Source organism: Saccostrea echinata, unplaced genomic scaffold (genome assembly GCF_033153115.1).
Source record: "Saccostrea echinata isolate AGI-Se365-2 ecotype Australia unplaced genomic scaffold, CSIRO_AGI_Sech_v1 ptg000036l, whole genome shotgun sequence".
In the NCBI taxonomy this organism is placed as follows: Eukaryota; Metazoa; Mollusca; class Bivalvia; order Ostreida; family Ostreidae; genus Saccostrea; species Saccostrea echinata.
The window spans coordinates 5,354,308-5,373,160 of record NW_026889785.1 but is presented as its reverse complement, the minus strand read 5'-3'; the positions used below and the strand labels follow the sequence as shown (position 1 = coordinate 5,373,160).

Sequence of the window (18,853 nt, the reverse complement as noted above, 5' to 3'; positions counted from 1 at the left end):
CTATATAGCGCAATAGTTAGATATTTTTATTATTACATTATGTTTAACATTATTTGTGTCTCTGTCCTCATGATCGAATACAATTTAACCGTAATTTAAAAGACGTTAATCTTATCCGTCCCCCCATGGAATCACTCATATTTATTTAATTAAGGAAGGCCACGGATTTACTGCATAAAAAATATTACGAGAAAACATGTCCTGAAAATTTGATGTAAATAATCTTTAGGATTTGCAGCATATTAATTTTTATCAAATTTGCCTACATGATTTTAAGGACAGATGATACAAACAAAAAAGGGATGCCTGGATTGGTATAATATTTTTGGGCCTATTTTTGTTGCAAATGATGCAAATAATAAATTTCTAAAATATTAAGAAATTGTAAACCTTCTATGATGTTCAAAATTTTACCTTTCTGCAACCATCCTTATTAATCTTTACAATTTTTTTCACTTCAAATCCCGTTATTGTGAAACTTTGAATGAAAAAATAAAAAACTACGCGGTAAAATTTGTTCATTTTACTCATATAAACATGACTCAAGTTGTTATTTTCATATTTTTTGACAAAAGTTTGTATCGTCTGTCCTTAATGCAATATTACTGTAAACGCGGTATAGCTTTTAGCAATGTGTTTAATTATATTCGTATTGAGAAGCCTATTGTGCTGAGTATATGTGATTTAAAATGTAGAAGTAAATTTCTTATAATACCATGCAGTGTGTAAGTTGATCATATTTTCAATTATTTACGTTGAACCTCACTCACGGGCACCTGTCTTCACGTGCCACAGGTGAGGACACGTGTCGCAAAGACACCTGCTTCTGTGTTAGTGTATTTTTTGTATATTCTATGTGATTTGAGAGGTTTTTCTACCTAAGAGGAACAATGGACTGTGACCAAGCGTATATACATCAGCTGTATATGGTATACACACACCAGTAGCCTTAACTAGTGACACCAAGGTTACTGAATAGGCAAATTGAAAAAAAATCTAGCACACACTAAATAAAACTTTACATAAAATCACACACATCAAATTGTTACAAAAAATATATATAATTTTTTTATATAAAATGTTTCATACAAGCGTAAAATGTCGAGTAAGATTTTTTTAAGCGTAATTAATTGATTAATGTTGATTAAAAGAAAACAAAATCATCCAAACCGTTTAGATATTTTTCTATCAATCTAGTATAAATCTACCGGGAATCGGAAAATATTTGCTTGTTCAATATACTATTTCAAAATTTAAAGATAATATTTTTAAAAATTGTATGAAAAGAAATCGGCAATCAGTGGTATTCCTTGTTTGCCACCATTTTAAACTTCAAATGTTGAAAATATAATGAGAATGTGAAAATACAGTCTATCAGTGTTTTTTTCATGACTTTTTTTATTTGGTAATGAGAGTACACGATTTTCTACTATCAAATTTAGGGCACTCCGTTCCAACAACTAGTTTACATAAGCAGGGTTTACATGTATATCCCCCGCGATCCCATGATCAATTTGATATTATCATGCAGAAGTGCTAATTCTGTGATATTCAAGAGAACTTTTGCAGTAAAAACGTGAAAGCTTTCTTTAAAAAAAAAAAACAAACAAACTGCAAAAATTATGTTGAATTTTCAATGTAAACAATGGACGGCCATTTTTGGTGAATCACTAGGTGGCGTATCGCGCCAGTATGCTTCTCGCTCATTGGATAGATTCTCAGTAGAAGAAAGAAGGACAAAATGGCGAAGGAAATACCAAGAATTTGCTCAAGAAAAATAATATCTAGATGAGAAGACCTTTTGATTCTACATAGACGAAAAGCATACCAAATGACAGATTGGATACAGGTAGCTATTTCCTATAGCACAATGACCTTCATTTTTGAGTTTATTATCTGAAATTGTAAAAAAATAAGGTTGGGCTGAAATGGCGCGTTTCAAAAATTCAAAATGGCCATAGTACAGTTTTCATAATTGTGAAAAAAGTTACTGGTAAATCATTCTCAGCTTAGGTAGTAATATATAATTTATCGTTGATAGAAAGTCTTTATTCAGTTTGTACCATTGTATTGATCTTTCATGTATTTCGTATGATAAATAGAATATGCTATTGTATTCTTTTACATCATGTAAATCTTTACAACGTCATGTAAATTTTCTTTACAACGTGTCGTAGTATTCCGGAGTTTTAAATGCAGGTTGGTTTTTTAGACTGTAATAGCGTTATGTACTTAGATCCGGTGTTAACTTTTTCATTCGGAAAGGCGAAAGATCAGACCCCACGCTTATTTTTTTCAGAAAAGGTGGGCTATAGTGTTTATTATTCCTAATTGTATTCATTATAATTCATAGAAATAGGTTTCTGAACCCAACGTTTATTTTTGCTGAATTGTGTCGTAATTATTGGTAGTAGACTGTGCTGCATTCCGGAGGAAGGGGGGTCATTTTTTTTAAACATAGAATGGTAAATATTAGATCATGTTGGGATAATACCCTCACTGTATCATGTAGTATTGTGTCTCTGTGTAATGCCAATTTGTAGTTATGAAAGTAACATTTCTGAGAACCTGAAGAACTTGGGCTTAAGTTTCCTATTATCAGATTATCAACACAAAACTGAGTTGATTATAATATGAAAGTGACTTGATAATTTTCAGAAGCCTCATAATGTTCAAGTTGAAGTATTTTATTAAAGTTTCGAAAGCTATGATCATATATTAAACACATGTTGAAAGTGCACAATATACATCAGCATCTTGTCTTACAAGGTATATGATTATAAGAAAATATTTTAATAATCAAACTTAAAATGATATTTATTTAGATCAAGTGTAATTTTAAACTGACACATAAGACATATGCATGTTTTGATCTTCTATGAAACAATTAGACTTGATTTTGTAACATAAAACTTGATTTTGTAATTGTTCATCATAAATACCATGTTTTTTATTTTCACTAGAACTGTTTAAATGTGGTTCAGTTGCTTAATATATCATAAATCACTGTAGAGTCACAACCATCTAAAACACTCTCAGAACAGTATTATCGGGTAATATGAATTCTGCATTCTATAAATAGAGTATGTGGTCTGATGTAATTGCCATTTTCAATCTCTAAAGGTAGTGATCCATAATATTTGTTTGTTTGTTATATAACGTCCCTTGACTCCATTTCGATAATTTTTCATTCATGCCACCAACACAGTCTCATCTGATGGACCAGACTCCACCTACCACAGTGGATTCGGAGCAGTCGCTCTGACCACTGGGCCACATTGGCCATATGACCCATTATGAAAATTTGACATAATACTTCTATGATCTTTTTCTTTTTGACTTGATAGAATGACTGATACAGAATTAGATTTTTGTACTCTATATGTTTTTAACTGTTTACCATTTGCCTTATTTGTATTACTAAGTCAGTTCTAAACAATGGCCACTAGAGACTCCTAATTCTGACTAATTATACAGATAGAGTGATCTGTCCTTGATGTAAAATGCAATAAAAGAAAATTAAATAAGTGGCCATGTCCTTATCCTGTAGATTATAATCTTGAATCTGGAAAGGCGTACATATCTTCAACAAACTTATACATGTATGTAGTCTTGCTTTTATGGAAAAGTATAATTTATTTAATTTTTCCCACTCTCAGAGTATGATTGCATATCTCTTAGATGTTACAGGTTACTTGACTTAAAAAAAAAAATAAATATTAATTAAATCCAATTGTAAAAAATGATTAAAATGATTAGGGGTCTTACATAATTTATAATTAATATATTTTAATATTACAAGATTTACATTTCTATTTTATACTACAGTTTGCTATTTTATTCATTCTAGTATTTAATTGATACAAAATATACTTAAAAGTTAAGCAGATGGCTTGTATATATGTCTTGAACATTGTTATCTAGTCTCTGAAGTCTTTGAAGTCAATTTAGTTAATCCCCTGTGCAATTATCTTTTGTTACCCTGAAGACAGTATAGGTGTCACAGAAATTAACACTTTACCTGTCCACATCAGTCTATTGTAAAGATGTCAAACAATCCTGAGTAAATTAAATAATCGTTCAATTCCCCTTAAGGCTGAGATTATATTTTATAAAAAAAAAACCCAAAAAACAAAGAGATAATCTCAGTTGTAGTAGTGTGGCAGCTGGAGTCGTAGTTTTAGCTGCAAGAGAGTTAGGAGTTAGGGCTAGAGCAGGCAGCTAGCAGACCCAGTTTGACATATGTATATAATGTACATATTTCAGTAATAAAGACTGGAAAAGGAATTCTCTTATGTCTTAATCCTTGACGGATCTATGTCAAGGACAGTAACCTTGTCTAATGGTTACTGAGTGACCGAGTGTTGAGGCCAGGTTTGCACGTGTGTGCAGTGTGCACTACCTATTCTGGGTGGACCCCTACCCTCCCCAGATCAGCGGTCACAAAATTTCAAGAACATTTAAATTGATGTTTTTATTTGGCTGTCACTTAGAGTGTGTCCATTTTAAAATGTTCCGAGTTTCCATCAGATTTTTTTCTGTGTCACAACTGTCCATCAGAGTTCATTGTAAATGAAACTGCATGCAGGGTGTGAGGAAATGGATATGCAAGTGGTTTTCAAGTCTTTTCTGAGCTCTTTTAAATAATTATTATTGTACTATCGTAAACTCTATTTTCATTTCAGATTCTACATGTAGTATCCACCTAACAAATCATCTGAAAACGTAAAGAGGATGAAGAATACTTCTGATAAAAAGTAAGTCTTAGTAAGCACTTATTATTTCGCTGTAATTTAGGGAATAAGGACTAAAGTACAAAATATTTGTTTTGATATTTTTATTGTCTATTGTATTCTAACTATATCGAAAATTTGAAAATTTCAGAGTTTTAATCTTTTTATCTTTCAGTCACACTGATGGTTGTCAGTGTGTGCAGGGGTGGGGGGGGGGATAGGCTGTTTTCCTTTACTGTGTAAGCTTTATATGTATGATTTTTCTACCAAATTAATAGCATTTGTCCATGTTTTCTAAGGGGGTCCAAGTAATTTTTTTAATTACTTTCCTTTGTACATTTAATAACTTACCTAATGCCAGAGTGGGTGGAGGGGGGGGGGGCAATTTTTTGAACCATGTTTGGAATTAAGCATTCTTTGGTCAGTGGGATTCAAGTATGTTTAAATGAAGTGCCACACCCTCTTTGAAAGAGAAATACATGTATCTTGGAAAAGAGGTAATAATTTAGGGTAACATATAAATTTTTATTTTCAAAAACATAGATCTGCATGTAGTTATAGAGTGCAGATTCATTTTCATTCAAATCATATTCCCTGGGCCCATGCTGAGGCCACAACAGAAGGTCAGAATTTGACATAGGAATAAAGAGGAAAAATTCAGAGATGAACAGAAATATTAAGTCATTTTAAAGGCTGTCCAAACATAATTCTGTTTGATGTCACACACATACTAATGTATTCAATTAAATAAATGACCCTTTTAATAAAAAAAAGAAAGCAAGTATGTCAACCACACTTTGTGAGCTACCTATTAAAATTATATGAATTATTTTTAAAAAACAAGTATTTAACAACAAGCCTATTTATGTTATTCAAATATCATGAGTCATGGCCTATGGGTTAAAAGAGGGGGTTATATTTTGATGTGTGAGTAAAATGAAAAAAGAAATCCTTTATTTACTCTGAGACTCTGGAACAAAGGGATAACACGTGATATCGATATGCATATACATGTGTGTATTTACTCATGTACATTTAGATTAAATTCAAGTTTGTTTAATTTTATTGTCCTTAGAATTTAAAAGAGGCAACTTTAATAGACTAGCAAGTACACATAAATTTTTAGATTATTTAAAATCATTCTAGTAAAAAAATGCTGAAATTGTGAAATTAATAATAATTAGGGATTCTGTTAAACTATATTCATATATTTTCAATAGGTTCAAATAGCTGATGAGCAGGTCAATCCAACTTGAACATGACATTATTTCTACAAGGATGAAACCAAGTCTCTTGTGCACTTCAGCATTGACATGTTAGAGTCAACAGAAACGGGAACAGGTCATACATGCAGACTACAGAGTTGTGTTGCACAGTTCAGAAAACATAAAGCCACCGCTAACATAAGTGCAAGCGAGTCGTCAAGAACTGAAGTCAACCACTCAAGGACTTTTCTGTTGGATTATGTTGGACTACAAACTGATTATTTGACAAAGGAATCCACCTTGATGCTTGTTCGCTACCATTGATGTGAAATTAAGCATTTATTATCCCAATTACTTTTACATATTCTTGATGATATTAGACATGCATCTTATTGAAATTAAATTAAAAAAAAACATATGATTTGTTCGAATTGTTTTCTGAAATTGACAGTTTATGTTTAGTGAAGGAGGTATGGTCAATCTGCTGTAAATAGAAATTAATGATCTACACTCATGGCAGGGCTTGAAGAAGCAAATAATAAATTTTGTTTTAGTTTTCAACTACCATCATGAAAAAATGCCAAGTAGAATCTTGACAAATAGTATAAAATATCAACTCTTAATTTATCTAATGTGGAAGTTGAGACTATATATATTGAACTTTCTTCAAGTTTCCACAATGCGGAAACCATAGTATACTAATTGTATATCAAATGTTTAGGCACACTGAAACCATTCATATACTTCAAGTTTCATCAAGATTCCGCAATGCGGAAACCATAGTATGCTGCATGTATATCAACTGTTTACGCATGCTGAAACCTTACATATTCTTCAAGTTTCATCAAGTTTCAGTTGCGGAAACCATTTGGATTCGTGGACACCTTAAGTTTCCGCACTGCGGAAACTTGATGAAACTTGAAGTTTCAGTACTGAAACTTTGCGGAAACTATTAGTAAGCTTAAGTTTCCGCAGAGTTTCAGCAGTGTTTCAGCCATGCGGAAACTGTTTTTTTCATCCAGTGTTACGTATTAGTAGATAATTATAATACCGCCATCTAATTAAGTAATTATTGCTGGCTTGGACAACCCACACATCAATTAAATTCTCACCTTTGATCTCCAACTTATTACAATTAAATCCTCATTGAAACAGAGACAGTGAATTGTTGAACAGACACGCTGTCAGAGCAAACGGGCACCGTACGATCCGTTAACTATAGCAGTGCATGTTATTAAGTCATGAATTTGAGCACACAAAATATTTATATCATATTTGATAAATAATATAATGTGATGAAATATTTAAAATAAAACGTGAGATGTTTCGCGCCCAAATCGGCGCGAATCATCCTGGCGCGAACCATCTCAGTGCGAAACAGAATCGGCGCGAAACAGAATCGGATTCTATATACATCTCAAACATGATAAACAACAATGCATGTGTACCTTGGTTCGTCGGGAGCTGTTCTTCTGATGGAACCAGACGTTATAAAGATGTGACAGACTAACCACTTATTTGTAACTATGAATATCTAAAAAAGTATTACATAGACACAAAAAGTAGTAAAATATGTCACTCCTCCTTTTTAGGTCACCTGAGTCACTAAGGTGACCTATTGCTATCCGTTTTCGTCCGTCGTCGTGCGTTGTGTGTTAACATTTGAACATTTTCAGCTTCTCTAAAACCGCTGAACCAATTTCAGCCAATTTTGGCATATGGCATCTATGTGTGAAGGGGAACAAAATTTGTGAATTTCATGGTCCCTGCCCCCCTGGGGCCTGAGGGGTGGGGCTAAAACCACCAAAATTAATGCAATTTTTAAAAATCTTCTTCTTTACTCCTGGACAACAAGGGGTCAAACTGTTGGCATGATTGTAATAAGCATTGAGCCCTCTACCAAAATTGTGAAATTCATGGCCCCAGGGTCAGGGGTTCTGGTGTTAGGGCGGGGCTATATAGATCATAGAGTGAAAGTGCATTATTTCTTTGAAAATCTTCTTCTCTACTCCTGGGTATTATTGAAACAAATTGAATACATAGTTATGATAAGCAAGGGTGACTCTACCAAAATTGTGAAATTCATGGCCCCAGGGTCAGGGGTTCTGGTGCTAGGGCGGGGCTATATAGATCATATTGTGAAAGTGCATTATTTCTTTGAAAATCTTCTTCTCTACTCCTGGGTATTATTGAAACATATTGAATACATAGTTATGATTAGCAAGAGTGACTCTACCAAAATTGTGAATTTCATGGCCCCAGGATCAAGGGTTCTGGTGAAAAGGGGGGGGGGGGGCTCTATTGATTATATGGTGAGAAAGCAAAATTTCTTTGAAAATCTTCTTCTCTACTCCTGGTTATTATTTAAACAAATTGAATACATAGTTATAATTAGCAAGAGTGACTGTACCAAAATTGTGAAATTCATTGCCCCAGGGTAAGGGGTTCTGGTGCTAGGGCAGGGCTATATGGATCATATTGTGAAAGTGCATTATTTCTTTGAAAATCCTCTTCTCTGCCCCTGGGTATTATTTAAACAAATTAAATACATAGTTATGATATGCAAGGATGCCTCTTCCAAAATTGTGAATTTCATGGCCCCAGGATCAAGGGTTCTGGTGAAAAGGGGGGGGGCTCTATTGATTATATGGTGAGAAAGCAAAATTTCTTTGAAAATCTTCTCAACTCCTGGGTATTAATTAAACAAGTTAAATACATAGTTATGATAGGCTGACTCTACCAAATTTGTGAAATTCATGGCCCCAGGGTCAAGGGTTCTGGTGAAAAGGGGGGGGGGGGACTCTATTGATTATATAGTGAAAAAGCAAAATTTCTTTGAAAATCTTCTTCTCTACTCCTGGTTATTATTTAAACAAATTGAATACATTGTTATGATAGGATGCCTCTTCCAAAATTGTTAAATTCATGGCCCCAGGGACAGGGGTTCTGGTGCTAGGGTTGGGCTATATAGATCCTATAGTGAAGGTGAATTATTTCTTTGAGAATTTCTTCTTTGAGAATCTTCTTCTCTGCCCCTGGGTATTATTTAAATAAACTAAATACATTGTTATGATATGCAAGGATGCCTCTTCCAAAATTGTGAATTTCAGGCTCCCAGGATCAAGGGTTCTGGGGAAAAGGGGGGGGGGCTCTATTGATTATATAGCGAAAAAGCAAAATTTCTTTGAAAATATTCTGGTTAAAAAGCAAAGAAGCTAAGTGTATAGTTATGATGAGCAAGAGTGCTTCTTCCAGAGTATTGAATTTCATGACCCCCTGGGTCAGATGTGCTGGTGTAAGGGTGGGGCTCTTGATAATATAGTGAAAATGCATTAATTCTATTAAATAATCCTGTCTGCTCTTAGTGTTAAGCAGACAAACAAAGTGATTACTTATGATGAGCAAACTTCTGGTCCCAGGGTGAGAGGCTCTGGTGTTTCTCAGTGGGGAGAAGGGGGGGGGGTGCTCTATTGATAATATAGTGAATCTGTAGTAAAAATGCATTATTTCTTTAAAAATCTTCTCTGCACCTGGGCATATCAGAGGCAAAAAGAGTAAAAGTTTTAATAAGGAAAGGTATTCTTACCAGATTTTTGAACATCTGGACCATTTGTTCAAGTGTTCTGGTCCTGTCCAGGGCTCTATTAATTTGTATTCTACTGAGAGGAGTTATTCCCCTTTGCCATTTACTTTTGATAATTAATCACTATAAGTAATGTACTTGAAAGGTTAATAGAATAGGAGAATTATGCAAGAATTGTTATTGTATAATACAAAAAGTACTTTCTTAGTTTTAATGATCAGGTAGACATGTAAGTAGTAGATAAATAAAAATCAGACAAAAATAACTTGTCTTATGAAATGTTCATCAAAGACCAAGAGAGGCCAATGTAAGAGATTTCAACAAGGAATGAAGCACTGATAGTTTGTTAATATACTTATGGTGAGAGTGATAAATGGGGAAGAGATTAGAACCTAATTTATGAACTGTTAATGAATACTAGACTAATTATTTTGTTGATCCTGATCACCCTATTTTTCTCGCTTTTGGGCAACAAAGGTTCACCTTTTAGTTCATTTTATACTCTATGGATTCTCTAAATTGTTGTATGATACTCAGGTGACCGTTAAGGTCCTTGGGCCTCTTGTCTTTCAATCAAATTTATCGTAAATAATCCGCCGCATTGTCTTTCTTGACTTCCGTCTTAGTTGTGAGGTGCAGATAAAGTTGAAACCTACTCAAAATGGCAATTCCGGATTATACAGTTCGCCTTACTGGCTCGTTTTCATAAAAAAATAAAATGCACATCTACGAATCGACACATTCGACGCCATATTGGATTTGAGGCGAACTACCTAAGAAGCAAGTTCGCGAGCGCTCGCGAACGCTGTGGCGATCACCTCCGTTCAGAAGCGAGCGCTCGCGAACAACCGCGAGCGCTCGCTCTGCTGAACACACCTCAGGTCACATGCTCCCGACATTAGTGTTTGCCTAGTAACACAACCTTGAATTATTTATAGAATGTGACGCAGACAGGGGGACCTGATAAAAACCCTTCGCATATTTTAAATAGATAATTAATCGGAGAAGAGGGGAGAAAGTATACTTACCATAATTTTTTTTTGAGAATGTTATATTACTTTTGTTTAACTTAGTGATTGTATTGCCTCAAAGGTGATTGGGCATACGTACTATATTCTTACTCGTAAATTTGGCGGTGAGGAAGCAGCATATCCGGTTGAACACCGTAACAAAAGCCGGCTATTGCTCTACGAGCAATGAGCCCGGCTAATAATATGGCAGCTATCAAGGATTGGGACCTGACTAAGCTCCCTGTATAAGTAACAAAATACTATATTTAACCCTACAGCACCACTTAGGGTTCTTTCTATCTAAATACTATTACACATGATAATGATGAATGTTGTATTCGTTCAAAAACCAACAATTACATTGTAAAGATATAACAAAAATCTCATTGCATAAATATTTTTTATTACACTCTTCATCACTCGAATAATCAATTTCCTGAAAGAATCACTGATATGCGTTTACAGAACAACCTTATTATACCCCCGCTTCGAAGGAGAAGGAAGTATACTGTGTTACTCTTGTGTGTCTGTCAGTCCGTCCGTCTGTGTGTCTGTCCGTAAAAAAATTTGGTCGCAGTTTTCTCAGCAACTACTCATTGGATGCTTGAAATTTTAGCACACCCTTTGTTTAGGCATGCCAGATGGTGGGATTTATTTTTGTACGAATCCGATGTCAACTTCCTAATGATCCGTGCGTCTGTCCGTAGCATACATAACAAATTTTCTTCGCAGTTTTATCAGCAAATACTCATTGCAGATGCTTGAAATTTTAGCACACCCTTTGTTTAAGCATGCTATATGGTGGGATTTATATTTGTACGAATCTGATGGGTCGCCCGCGTGGCGCAGTGGTTAGAGCGTCGGCTCTACAGTCGCGAAGTAAGGAGTTGATCCTTACGTCGCGGGTTCGAATCCCAGTGTGGGACGTGGAGACCGGTCCTTCGGATGAGACCGTATAAACCGATGTCCCGTGTCGCAGTAGGTGCTGGCACGAAAAAAATCCTTCACTGCTCAATGGCCGTAAGTGCCGAGATAGGACAAAATTTGCAGCTCTCCACCGGCAAGTGGTGGCGGCTCCATATGAGTGAAAAATTCTCGAGAGGGACGTTAAACAACATACAAGCAAACAAACAAACAAACGAATCCGATGTAAACTTCCTGTTGATCCGTGCGTCTGTCCGTAGCATACATAACAAACTTTGGTTGTAGTTTTTTTTTTCAACAAATACTCATCGCAGATACTTGAAATTTTAGCACATCCTTTGTTAACAATCAGCAATTTATTATTTTTTTAATAAAATTTCATGTGAAAAATTTAGTCAACAATTGATTTTTTTATTTAATGTAATCAACTTGCATTGGGCAATATTATGCCAATATAGATGTATTAATGTTTTAAATCCATCCTGGGATTTTCGTAACTGACATGAAAATATACCAGTGATGCTCACACGACATGCCTTTATTCCAGCCTTTCTCAGAGCGACCACTTTATCTTGCATAAGAGATGTCAAAGGGCATACAACAATCACTGTCATTTGTTTGTCTTTCTGATGCATGCACTGGGCAAACCACGGTAAAATCTGAAAAATTACACTCTTTCCGTAACCTGTTGGCAGAAAGGATAAGCAGTCATTTGCTTCGTACAAAGCTTTCAGTGTCTGTAGTTATTTATCTTTCAATTTGAAAGTCTTCTCATGTAATGAGGGACAATTGTGTACTGCAAATTGTGTAAACATTCGTCAAAGGACGCCATTTTTAAAAAAAACTTTACTTCTGTAGCGTCAATTTTGAGTAAACCAGCAAACGCATCACAAAAGCCCGGCGTAGTGGAATATCAAATTAAATCATACGGCCGAGGTTTGGTGTAGGGTATCGATTTGAAGACAAAGATTCAATTGTATACATGCTATATGTAGCATTGCCGGAAGGATAGGTGGCGCTGCGCAACATGAAAGTTGGGATTTCGCGGGAAAGTGTCCCAACGAATACTACCCTTGAATTACGGCATTTGACTTGTTCCCTGTAGATTCTGCTGATTTCTTTGGTTGGTAATTTTAGAGTAGTGACCTTTACCTTTATGTAATGACAAAAAACCGGGGAAAATCTCACAATAGTATGGTAATTATCGTCGTTGAAAATCTTGGATTTGCATTTTTACTATCTTAACAATTTATTACAGTGCTTCAACACATTTGAGTTTAATCAACAAATACCTCTAAATATAATTGGCACCCTTTTTAATGTCATTATTGGCCGTAATATATTGAAAACACTGTGAAATATTCAGGTACCCTCAAACCGGAAGTGACTTGTTTAGGGAAATTCGAACTGTAAACAACGTGATGACAAACACGAGTACTGACTCTAAGTCAGACTACGAGGTACATATTTCTTTTAAATTCTAAAGAAGATTTTGTAGACATATATTGCGAACTTGAAGAGTCAAAATTAGAATTTTTAAAGCTATGCATGGCGTATCTGAACTAAAAAAAAAAGTACCTGTACGAGATTGAGTGTAGATATAAATATTATTTATATGTAATCATTCTGAAATAATTGTATATGCCCCCCTGAGGGCCCTTGATTGGTGAATAAACATATAAATAACGTTCAAATAACAATTTTCATAGCTTTTTAATTTGAATATCCTCACATTTTATAGTTAAATATCTGTTATTAAATGTAGAGTCGGTAGTGAAATAAATCGGTTATTGTGTTAAATTCTTGATATCTGTTGAAAAGCGGTATTGATTTAAATTTACATTACAGAAAAGTTCTGTCTTTATACAATTTAATAAAACACATTTTAAGATTTCTTTAATTTTATTTATCTGAACTTATAAAAAATATGCAACACATGACTTTATATATTTATTATTAAATAAATAAATTTAATAAAAATGTTTGAATGTTACGCATTTATAAATATACTGTTCCCCTTTGTATGTTATGCTTTTACCATTCAAGAAGAATGGATTTTTTAAAACCAATTTTGATGGTGATGGTTCTTCAGTATGATTTTTTTCCTACTTTGTTAATTTGAATTCAAGTTGAAAATCCTGTTTTATACCCTGACCAGAAATATATGTACTAGTAATATTAATAGTGACCTGTTTTCAATGTCACAATCACTGAGAATTGGAAGAATATTTATAGATGACTTGTAAATAATTAAAATATTGAAATTCCATCCATTTATCATTTATACAAAACATGTTACATGTATAATTATTGATGTCAGTAGTAAATGAAATTTATGCAAATTGAATACAGTGTATATTGTACATAAATTAGTAATATAAATACAATATAATATGTATGAATTTCATTTACTTCCCACATCAATAATTATAACTTTTTTTAATGAATGAAATATGGATGGCATCTCAATATTTTACTTAATATATATAAAGTAACTTTGTTGTAATACAAGTTTTCTTTCAATTTTCGTTGATTGTAACATTGAAAACGGGTCACATTGCTCATTTTCAAAGGACATTCTGTACATTAAATTAATATTTGGTAAGTGGTTACTGCCTTATTTTATAGGAAGGAATGTATAAAAACACATTAATGAAAAAAAAATTGCCAGAAATCAAATATTTTTCAAGTTTCAAAGCTGGGACAACTTTCTTTGATGAACGGGAAAAATGCTTCTTTTACTGCCGAGGGGGTTACCCTAAGAATGTGTCTAACAAACACCCATTATAGAATATTTTATTAATTTTTTTTAAGAAAAGCAATGTTTTATCATTAAACTACAAAATACAATTGCAGAAAACTCTACAAGCATACTTTTAAATTTTGGTCTGGCATTGCTACTATATGACGAATTCTTTTTTTTAAGATTTAACAAAGGATAGTCTATCGTTGTAGAGGCCGCTGAGGTAAATAGGAATGAGGTCATGACATGCGACGAGCAAGGTAATGCGACCAGGATGCGCATCTCCTTAAAGTGAACGATTACGAAAATTTCAGGAACGATGTGATAAATCGCTCTCTTTCTCGTATATGGTAAGTCGTTCTTCAACTGGCTCGTGTATCGGTGTACTGTACAATGAACGTCCTCTATCTTTCAATATCATATGAATAATATTTCAAAATCATCATTGTATGTATTTAAAATACTACTGAATTACTACTATTATCTCATTTGTATGTTCTGTTTAGTAATCATATATGTTACATATCGCTCAAAAGGGCCCTTATTTCGAATAATAAATATACAGTAGTCATATTATTCATTCCCTAAACGTTCTCTTCGCAAAGGCATCCGAGGTATTTTTAATCTTCTTTAACAATGAGAATGTTAAATAAGCATTTTTCAGGTTTATTTTTATTAACCAGTCATATCTCATACTTGATCGATTCCTTTACCTCTAGGAAAATATGTTTCTGGATTTTGATTGGCTAAAAAGCTGTTTTTAAAATCACATCGGAAAATTATCTTACTGTTGTAATGGAAAATGAAACGTAAATAAAATTTATTTATTCACTGCAATACTAAATCACTGGAATTGAATTTTTAAACCCACTCAGGTGACCTGTTGCTATCTGTTTTCATCCGTTGTCGTTCGTCGTCAATCGGTCGTAAACTTTTGAACATTTTTAGCTTCTTCTCTGGAACCACTGAACCAATTTTGGTATATAGCATCTATGGGTGAAGGGGAGTAAAAATTGTGAAATTCATGGCCCCAGCCCTCCTGGGGCCTGAGGGGTGGGGCTAAAACCATTAAAATTAATGCAATCTTTATAAATCTTCTTTACTCCTGGACATCAAGCAGTCAAACTGTTGGCATGATTGTAATAAGCATTGAGCCCTCTACCAAAATTGTGAAGTTCATGGCCCCAGGGGCAGGGGTTCTGGCGCTAGGGTGTGGCTTTAATGATTTTATTGTGAAAATGCATTAATTCTTTAAAACTCTTCTCCTCTGCTGCTAGGTATTTAGCTGATGAATTAAGTACATAGTTACGTTGATCGCCCGTCTAGAGAGATCAGCTCCATTTTCATCTTCGATTAGCCTCAGAGTTCAATCGGGTCAGCCATATTTGATTCCTTGATCAACTAGTAATATTATCCAATCGTCTTTCACCGTTTAAACTTTAGTCATTCCGTGCGGATTTCATTCAATATTGTTGACCCGATTGAACTCTGAGGCTAATCAAAGATGAAAATGGAGCTGATCTCTCGAGACGGACGATCAACGGCTCCACAAATATTGTGAGGATGACCAAAAGCAGTTATATTTTTAAAAGTTGCTCTAAGAAAGAGTGCAACAGATGACAAGTGCGGAAAAATTACGGTAATGCACGAAAATTGCAAGGAAAAAATGGTGTAGGGTTAACGACGGCGACCTAATTCTCGGAAGTTCGAATATTTTTTTCTAAGTTTTAATGAAGTCAGGTAAATGACCAATTTATGAGAATAAAGGACAACATTCTGTCTTTCGACTGGCAAAACTTTTCGTGGGTTTTGTTGAATAAAAATCGAAGTTTTTTAGAGTTTGAAGCGAGGCACCGAGGAATTAATGGCGGCTCGTTGGGTCCCCTATTATACCATATACCCAATTTTACTAAAATTGTCTCTATTAAATTGTGTAGCTTCTGTCAGACATGTGAGGAAACAATTTTTAATATTATGTGGGAATGCCAGAAGGTTCAAGAACTTATAAATAGTTTTACCATTCTTTGTGAAGCTCATAATATAGAATTTCCAATAGATAGTTGTACATTCATACTTGGAAACCCAATACCCAATAGTAAGGAATTAAATACAATACTGTTATGTATTAAATCATTTATATACAGAACTAAATGTCGTAATGAGGTTTTGAGATTACAAGGATTACTTGGAGATGTTAAAACATTACTATCTACCATGAAATATAGTGCGACAAAAAGTAATCAAATTAAAGAGTTTAATAATAAATGGAAAAATTGGCTTTCACGTATGTAAGACCCTGCGAATAGACACTTAAAGACATTTTGCACAATGCTTGGACACACCCTTACCAGTATTTCAATGAACAAACATTTATCTTTGATCATGTCTTTTTTTTTTTTTACCTTTCTCAACCCCCTTACCTCTCTCTCTTCTCTCAGTTGTCACAATTATAATTACAGGCCGCGCAAGAGCGCGGTCTGTCACACGAGTTTTGATTTTGTACATGCGTTTCTGCGGGATTAAAGGGTTTTCAATTCATTAAACTTTAGCTAACAAAGTACAACTCTCTTTCCTTTTGTGTACATATTTTATTGTTTTTCATTATCAAAAAAATATTTAAACATGTTTTAAGTTCTTCTATGTATTAAAATTATCGTTATATTAATGCCGCATAAACGAAGGTTATTGTCTGACGTCATGGCGTCAGACAGTACTAGATTTAGTCAAGGCTTGTTGGTCAAGTCGTTCAATAGAATTCTTGTGATAACTCGATCTTGGAAACTTCATACTATCTTAACTATCAATTGGAGAGCATGAGGAGTAATGCGAACATGCTAAACACCTAAACAACAAGCCAGTGCATTGGAGCTGATGTCATTATTACCACATTATACATTACAGGTTACATAACATTTGGCCATTCTCGAATGCATCATTCATGTCCAGCAAATCAGCAGGAATGAAGCTGGTCAGGTCAACACTTGTCGAATATCTTTATCAGATTAACCAATGGATGTTTATTTTCAATGCATACTCAGTCTCTTTACGTTTAGAAAATTTATAAAGTCTACACATATTTATAACTTGCAGACGTTTGATTTATTCATAGTTAAAGAAAGATAAACATATAGATGTTGAACATTTATAACACTTTTATTTTATTCATAATTATCAAAACTGTTCACAAATTGATGTTTAGATTTTTATGTGTTGTAACTTTTTTCTTTCAAAAGCACCGGTTTTATCTATGTATCCATAAACAGGTCCGTTGGGAAAAAAATTCAAGGGGAGGGGGTGCACAATCAAAAATGTTCAGTTTAGGATGAGCATTATCAAGGAAAAATTTCCTCCATGAAAAAGTTTTCAGTCGTTATTATTTGCATGTTTTACATGATTTAGGGGACACAAGCATAAAGTAGCTATGTAGTGATCTGCAAAATTATTGGGGCGGGGGACACGCCCCCCCCCCCCTCGTTCCAAAAAGGAGATTGCAAATAATGTAGTGTATATATAATAAATTCATGTCCAAGTTTTATTTTATGTTGATGTCACTGAATTGAACTTTTCTTCTTTCTTAACAAAAGAATTCATTTCTGGACTTAGAATAGACACCGCCATTTTTATTTTCGATTCCACTTAATGTTCCAGTGGAAGTTGCTGAAATGAAATTGAATCAAATTGCAACCTTACTTCAGTTGATTAAGATAAAATAATTGTGAATACTAAATATACATAATCTTCTCTAGAAGTACACGTCTACTTGCACATAACATAGTACTTTCCTGGAGCAAAATCCATCATTCCAGGAACAGGATTAAAACTGTAAATGATCATTGTAAAAGAAACTTTATTGCATGGTCGAGTGCACTGCAGTATCAAATGTTTCCCTTGGTCCAGTGAACATAACTGAAATTCTCTTTCTGATGCCTAAAAATGGAAAATTTTGACTTATTGTATGAAGTAATGTTGATCACGTTATCAAAAGAAACAGTAATGGTATTAATACTAATGGTATTTAGAATAATTGTTTTAATGCATGCAAAAAAAGTTTTGTAAATGATGACTGCTTATCAAATTTTTATGCATACATTTCTGTGATTTCATCTATATATACAGTGGCATAGTTCAACAGAAAAAGGAAACAACAGTCTCTTTTTTAAGAAAGAAGAATAGTAAACACATTCAATTGTTCAATTCTCTTCTCAACTATCAATACAAATTCCTTACAGGGAAATACATTTTAATGAAATTTAAATGATCAAAACTTACCAAAAATAAATAATGAATGTGGCTTTACAGAACAATGCATTGCATTGAAGCATTTTTTTTTATTCCAATGAAGAAAAAAACCCAGATTTCTTTCAAGTTGCACACTAAAATTGTGTTTGTGTCATGTGAAACTTGACACTGGTATACAATTTATTTTATACTAGCTATGTCATACTCTGCGGCATTATATGGAATTCAGACATTTATGTTGAATTAATGATTGACACAAATGATACTTACAAAATAAATAACATAATATTCAAAAAAGCATAGTGACTTGTTTCATTATATGTGGGACATATAAAGTCTATGCCATCCCCAATGTTTTAAATTCATTCTCCTTGTCTTCTGTCTGAAACTAGTATTATGAATATACAGTAAGTCTG

The 18,853-nt window shown here is 33.8% G+C and overlaps 1 long non-coding RNA gene across 2 annotated transcripts; it reads left to right on the top strand.

Annotated features, from left to right (window-relative positions):
- Positions 1-1,810: 1,810 nt before the first annotated feature.
- On the top strand, positions 1,811-6,341 carry LOC133200065 (uncharacterized). 2 transcript variants are annotated; one of them, XR_009722886.1, is made up of 3 exons: positions 1,811-1,849; positions 4,686-4,757; positions 5,954-6,341. It is a non-coding gene; the product is annotated as an uncharacterized LOC133200065 (long non-coding RNA). The 2 variants fall into 2 exon arrangements; XR_009722885.1 differs by lacking the exon at positions 1,811-1,849 and adding an exon at positions 2,251-2,304.
- Positions 6,342-18,853: the final 12,512 nt, after the last annotated feature.